Here is a 7,364-nt window from a genome sequence, read left to right as displayed (position 1 = left end):
TTTATTTATATCTTCATCTTTATCTCTTGTTTCCATTCATGCTGTATTTCTATTTCTACTTTGCACGGAGCATTGGAACAAAAACAATTTCCCCCCGGGGATTAATAAAGTATTCTGAATCTGAATCTGAATCTGAATCTGAATGTCACGACGAGCTTACTATTATGTTATGACTAGCAGAATCGTTGTGTGAGAAACGTAGCCTAACGGAAGACAACTTGTCACATGACTGGAGCACCAAAAAATAATAGATATTTTTACAAGAACAGTCAGTCCCGCTTGGGACAATAAAGTTTATCTCATCTTATCTTATCTTATCAAATGAATTCAGGTATATTATCAGCCGTCACTGTGTATGTTTTGTGTCACTTAAAATATTTATAAATTATATTCATATCCTCCTACTGTCTGTGCGTCCTGGCTGCTGCGCCACTTTTACGTGCACACACAGACACACACAAACACAGAGTGAAGGTGCCGCAATGACGACAGAGAAGTGAAGATAACGAGCTGACAACTACGTTTGTTACTGTACTGTAAGTGTAATAAAACCTCCTCGAGGACAAAAGCCAATACTTTATCAATACACCTGTTAGGCAACATGTAGTCTCGCTCACCAGACCTTTCTCAAGAAAAGAAAGGTCTGGCTGGGTCGACTCTCACTTTAAGATTGGAGAAAAAAACGCCCCGGCTGCTTGTATTTCTTTCAACCAATCACAATTGTTCTGGGCGGTGCCACAGCAATGGTGCGCTTGCAATATTGCCGGGGGGAAACAGGTTTTGGTGTAACACGCCCACAAAAATATCGCCTACAGGACACGAACCATGGCAGAAAAATGGCTACATCCCCGCAAGATCAAACACCGCAAAAGTTAGTAAAGGACGTGTTGAAAACGGTTGAAAACTGCTACACAACCGGAGGTGGTAGGGCGGGACTTCAGCGGGTGGCTCGTTCCGCCCAATGAGAGGCTGATCTAAGCAGCAAACTTCCGCCCACTCAGACTAAGCAACATGTAAACATGTAGAAAAGTGATATTTCAGTCTGCTCTGTCTGCCGTCTCTTATCCACTGCCACTAATTATTATGTTATAAACATGCACAGCGCGCCTTCCATCTAATAGCAAATCATTACTAACAAGCTAAAACAGCAACACCTGTTTAGCTCGGTTTGTCTCGTATCTTAAAACTTACCAGTGGTCATGTGACCTGCATACAGTGAATCTCCTCAGCAGCAGAGGGAGGAGCAGAGAGTACAGGAGGACTGATACTGACTGATGTCTCTTTTCTTTATTCTTTCTACACTTCACTCAGTATTGTGATGTCAGGAATATGATCTATTTTATTGACATTTTCATTTTTTTTCCACTAAGATATTAGGTCTATATTTTGACTTTGTTGTTTTAATAATACTGTTGTTGCTCTAGAAACATTTAGTTATAAAATATTCAGTTTTATTCCTGTTGTGAATGTATTTTTTTTTTTTAAATGATTCCTTGTAAATGTTACACAATTCTCTGAGAGTCGCTTTCACATAGTGGAAAAAAATTGGTATTGTATCTGAAAAATCTCCAGTCAAATTGATACTGGATCAAAATCAAATAGATTCAGGAAGTAAGTGGCGATACCCAGCCCTAGGTATAAGGTTTGATGGGAAGCTGGTCAATGCAAAGGTTGAATTAGCTGAGGTAAATTGGAGTGTCATTTATTAACACTCATTTATTAACAGTATAAAATTTTTCACCATCAGGATTTCCCTATCCCACAGTGCACAGAATATCCTTTGCAACGTTTCAAAACAAAAGTCGCCTTATCAAAATAAATTGTCTTGCAGGTTCAGTATAAAACAGTGTGATGTTTTCTGTCTATTTGCATTAGGGGTGTTAACGGTACACAAAAATCTCGGTTCGGTACGTACCTCGGTACACAAGTCACGGTTCGTTTTTTTTCAGTACAGTAATGAAAAAAATAGACAACTATTAAATATCTTTTACTTATTGGTAACCTTATTAAAACATACCACCACAGCAGTTAACTCTTTTTACACAATTTTTGAATGAAACAAATATAATCCTGCTTTTTCACATTGTTTGAATGAAAATAGAAATATAAAAGTGAAAAATAAAATCCTGCTGTTTTTTTAACACATTGTTTGAATGAAAAATATAAATATACATTTCTGCTTAAAGAATTTTACTCAATTAAAATAAAAAGTATAGTGCAGCTGGTCAGCTTTAAAGCCTGCTCAGATTCAGTTTTACTAGGAACTTACTTAGCTTTCCCACTTTGTTAAAGTGCAGTAAACAAAACATGCTTATATCTAAAGTGCAGCTTAAACAATTTTACTCAACTCCAATGGCGTTGATTATTTCTTTAGCGCGATGGTCAGGGAAACGCTCTTTCTTTTTAAACGACGACGATATCGTAGTTTGCACCAGATTGCTTTTTCTAGTCGTGCCGGTTAACGTTCAAACTCGGGTGGTGTCGCTTTAGATGCGTTAGCATGTTAGACGTGTTTCCAAGTACATACCCGACCGCTGTTCTGCAGTGTCGGCACACTGCTTTTGTCTTGTCAACTTGTTTATTTCCATCTTCGTATTTTACCCTGAAACCAAAGTGTTCCCAAACGGAGGACTTAAGGTTTGCGGGTGGGTCTTCAGGTTCGTCAGGCTCACTTGCCATGTTGTCAAAATGCGAGAATGCGCTGCACAAAGTGAAAGCGGAGATTTACGGAACTCGGTCCGTCACTCAATTATGTCCGTCGGGGAACTAGATATTTTAAATGGTTCGGCTCGCAAAAACGGAATTAAAATAAAACAAAATAAAATAAAATAATATCCTGCACCCAATAATTCGGTACAGGGTCGTGCCGAACCGAAAGTCGCGTACCGAACGGTTCGACACAAATACATGTACCGTTACGGCCCTAATTTGCATATATTTCAGTAGAAAAATATGATCTGTTATTACAAGCAATATATATTAACCCTTTCCTTAAAGACTTAAATCAGAGGACAAAACAACAAGCTAAAAATAGATCTTGATAAGAAAAACTAAGACAAAGTTAATGTTTCATTTTCGTCAAGACATGATGACAGTGCCGAGAACAGCCTTGCTTGAAATTTTCTTCAAATGCCTCATGAGTGACAGGCTGGTAAACTCCAGTGAATAGTCTCTGCCAGAATGTTTCATTAGCCAGCAAAAACACTCACACCAGAGCAGTAAATAATCAGCCATGTGTGTCTGACTGTGGATGGTGGAGCTGCTGAATGGATTTGTGAAGTTTGTTAGTTGCAGCGGTTGCTGTTAGCAGCTCCGCTTGTTAGCCGCTGAATGACAGCAGAGCAAGCAGCCACTGGCCGCCGGACTTCACATCTGTTGATCCATGCACGACTGCACCCGAAGCCGGACTGTCTCAGAAAGGTTTATAGGTTGATGCTGTTTGACAGGCGGGTAGGAGGCACAGTTATCTGTGAGTGTACCTGCGCTGCAGTGGCAGCTGCTGGTCTTTCAAACAGGGGAAGCTCACTTTAAGTTTACATCATAAAATTTGTCATATTTTAGCGAGGCAGTAACTTATAAAGGAACATTTAATTGAAGCTGTTTTTCAACCACACTCATGCCATAGAACCACAGCAAAACACTTTTCAACCACACTCATGCCATAGAACCACAGCAAAACACACCTCAGAGATTTTCAGATGGGTTTACAAACAGTGAAAATGAGCTATATCACTTATGGTAATAAGGAACTCCGGAGAGCACTCTGTCAGAAGACTCCACTCGCAAATATCCGCATAGGACTGAGCTCGAAATGCGAAGCGCTGTCAATCACAAAGCGGTTCAGCCTTTTAGACAATTCCTCCAATCATCATGCATACCCCGAGCGTCTTCTCCCGCCTACCGCTCCATTAGGTCCCAGGGAAGCTGAGCCTCCCTGGAAGTGACGATTTCATCGTATTTATCCAATGACCATCTCGCTTTGCTGCATAAAAAAAACCTGCTTAGTGCTGTCTCACAGGAATGCTTGGAGGCTCCAAATCCACCATGTTGACATGAGAATGTATGACAGGGAGGTCGTGTTTGAAAACTGCTGATAAACAGCTGTCGTTTGAACATGATAGTCATGATGTTAAACACATTCTAGTGCATGTTTAATGCAATATAAATTCTTATTTTAATGTAAATTCAATAGTGCATATTTGACCATTTCTTTCCATTTTAGGGGAAGTTCAGTCTGAACTCGGATCACTTTTCTCTGACAGAGCTGAACGTTTAATTCTTAATCACCAACTCTGTGAGAGGACATGAGTTTAAACCTTCAACTATGTTGAATAGGTTAATTTTCTGCTTCCTAACAGTAAGATTGATAAGTAGAGTTCACAATGAACCCGGGTACAAATCCTAGTTGTCTCAGATTAGTTGTTTGTGGTGCGAAGTTTTTGAGAGCATAAGTAAAGAGATGTATAGCTTGTAGAGCAAGGATAAAAATGACTAAAATGTAACTAAATCTACTAAGCAGTTTAAATTCAAGACTAAGACTAAATCTAAGATAACTTTCAGAATTAAAATTGATTGATTGGATGTTTGAACACTTCTGAGGGCAGAGAGTACAGAGTGTATGTACAATAGATTTAGAATTGTAAGAGTGATCGAAAGCTGATTTTCAACATAGAGCTGTACAGTGCAGTAAAACAGTGATACCTTTTCATAACATAACTTCTTTTGTAAGATGTAAACCTATCTTCAAAGATTGCGCTTCATTAGAAGCATTTAACCTTCCTCACAAAGAACATCCCCGTCTGATTTAATCCATGTCATATTTCACCTTGGTAATTACATCTGATGGCTGCTTTCCAGACAGAGGGAGAAATTTGCTGACTGGAGAGCAGAACAGAGGGCTGCTCTCATTTCACTCTACAGGAAGAGAAGGGTTTCTTCTTCAGAAAGCCCCATTGTGGAAATCATTAGAAATAGGCTTATTCACAGGACTCTATTGAAATAAATAAATCATTGTGCACTATATATAGAAATATCTGGAAGCATCACACTCATATCATATTAGCTCATATTACTTCAACTATAACACAACTTGTTTTCATCTGCCTTGGGCATGTTTGCTCTTGAGCTAGTACATTATTGCTTTTTTCAGGGGGTTTTGTTAAATAGCTGCTTTGTTTGCAGTTTTTATTAAATAGCTTCTTATAGCAGGATTTTATTTTAATTTTTTATTTTTATAGAAAGTATAAAGCGCTTAAGATAAAAGCGCTAAGCAGTGTGCAGCTGCTCACTCTCCCATTCTAAGTCACACACTAATGCCGTCAGTTTACCACACAGGGTGCATACAGTATTGGGAGTAATCTGGGGTACAGCATCTTGGCCAAGGATACTTTGACATGCAGATATCCTCACCAATAAAAGGATTAATTGTTGGAATACACATACAAGTAGGTGTATTTGGCATTGGTAGCACACAATTAGTGGTTATTATGTTTCAGAACTGTATGACCTTCCCAAATAACATTCCCAGTTAACTGGATCAATAACTCCAGTGTACTTTACATTAATGAATGAAAACAAGAAGAGGAAACCACAATATTCTTTGACCTCATTTTATTTAAATGAAAAATACTGTAATCAGTCACTGTCTGATTGGAGCTGGGGAGAGAAAGAGAGAAATAACATTGATTAATACATTGCATCACAGTCATGCTTACAGTGTGCATTAAAATCACTTACTTCTTTCTCTAGTTTCTTAAGTCCAGTTTCCTTGAGGTTTTTTTTTTTTATTTGTCTGTCAAGCGCCATGCCCTGCAGCTTTCTCTTTTCACACTGGAGCTTCACATCTGCCAGCGCTATCTGCTTCTGTAGATGACTTGCATATAGCTGTCTGACAGTTTGTGAATTCTATAAAACACATAGCACAGCAATTGTGGACACCGTGAATGTCCTTCAGGCAATACTCTACTGTATTTCCAGGCAGGCTTTCAGGCTGTTCAGCATCTGTGTCATGCTACAAATATATTTTCTATGAGCACAAGCATAAGTGTGCAATTGTGAAAGGAATTTTAATTGTAATTATGACAGATTTATTTGCGCAGCAAGGGTATGTTTTTAGATTACTTACGCAAGCACTCGGTCCGCAATTGTCTGCCATGCATTTTCTCTCTGCTTAATAATTGCTGCTGTGTTTCCTTTTGTAGTTATGTGTTTAACCTCCTTATAAGTCTTCATAATGACACGCTGCTCACTGGGTGGAAAGTAAGCTGCACGTGTCCTCTCTATTGGTGCATCAGTGAAACTGTGATCGACCCATGTGGTCTATTTAAGAAAGCCGTGGACATGCACATACCTGAATAAGTTAAACCTGGCTTGACATAGCTGCTCCTCCTCAGCCTGGCTTGGCGTTCGAACCAATTAAGCCAACAACGGGCCCCTGGTCTCCCTTCCCACAGGAGAGTGGGAAAGTCAGCCTAATAAGAGAAATGAGTGTACTTTTATCCTGTCTAGTGTGTCAGTTAGTGTGTCAGTGTCAGTTATGATCCATGGAGCCATTGCCTTCACTTTCTTGCTCAGTGTCTCTGTTTGTGTTGAAGTGTACAGATTAAAATAAAATGCTGCACCTCATCATTGTTGAACTTTGGAAGAAAGCACTCTTTGTTCTAGCTTTGTGATGCCAACTACTGATGGCCGGTTTCCATTTGTTGTTGTTGTTGTTGTTGTTGTTATTGTTGTGAAGACATTGGTTTGGTATGTTTAGCACCTCAAAGTTCCCTCTTACAGGATTCTCTGCCTTTTTTTAAACAGACTGATTGAAGGTCTCATTCATGAAAAGGTGTAATGAGACAGTTTTCTGCCTCCAGACCTCCTCACTCCTCCTCCTCCTCCCTGAGACTGGCTGGCTAGCTGCAGCACCTGTTGCATGTCTCAACCTAATTCTGCATACCTCCCCTGCAGCCCTCAGCTGAGACAGAAGAATAGGAGGGATATTATCAGAGAAAGGAAAGAAAAAGTTGTCAAACAGGTAGTCAAACACCTGGCCTGTCAGAGCGGGTTGAATTCAGATTCAGATTCAGATTCAGAATACTTTATTAATCCCCGGGGGGAAATTGTTTTTGTTNCAGCACCTGTTGCATGTCTCAACCTAATTCTGCATACCTCCCCTGCAGCCCTCAGCTGAGACAGAAGAATAGGAGGGATATTATCAGAGAAAGGAAAGAAAAAGTTGTCAAACAGGTAGTCAAACACCTGGCCTGTCAGAGCGGGTTGAATTCAGATTCAGATTCAGATTCAGAATACTTTATTAATCCCCGGGGGGAAATTGTTTTTGTTCCAATGCTCCGTGCAAAGTAGAAATAGAAATACAG

This window comes from Epinephelus moara, chromosome 6, assembly GCF_006386435.1.
Source record: "Epinephelus moara isolate mb chromosome 6, YSFRI_EMoa_1.0, whole genome shotgun sequence".
Classification (NCBI taxonomy): domain Eukaryota; kingdom Metazoa; phylum Chordata; class Actinopteri; order Perciformes; family Serranidae; genus Epinephelus; species Epinephelus moara.
The sequence above is the reverse complement of the archived record's forward strand: the minus strand, read 5'-3'. Positions refer to the sequence as shown.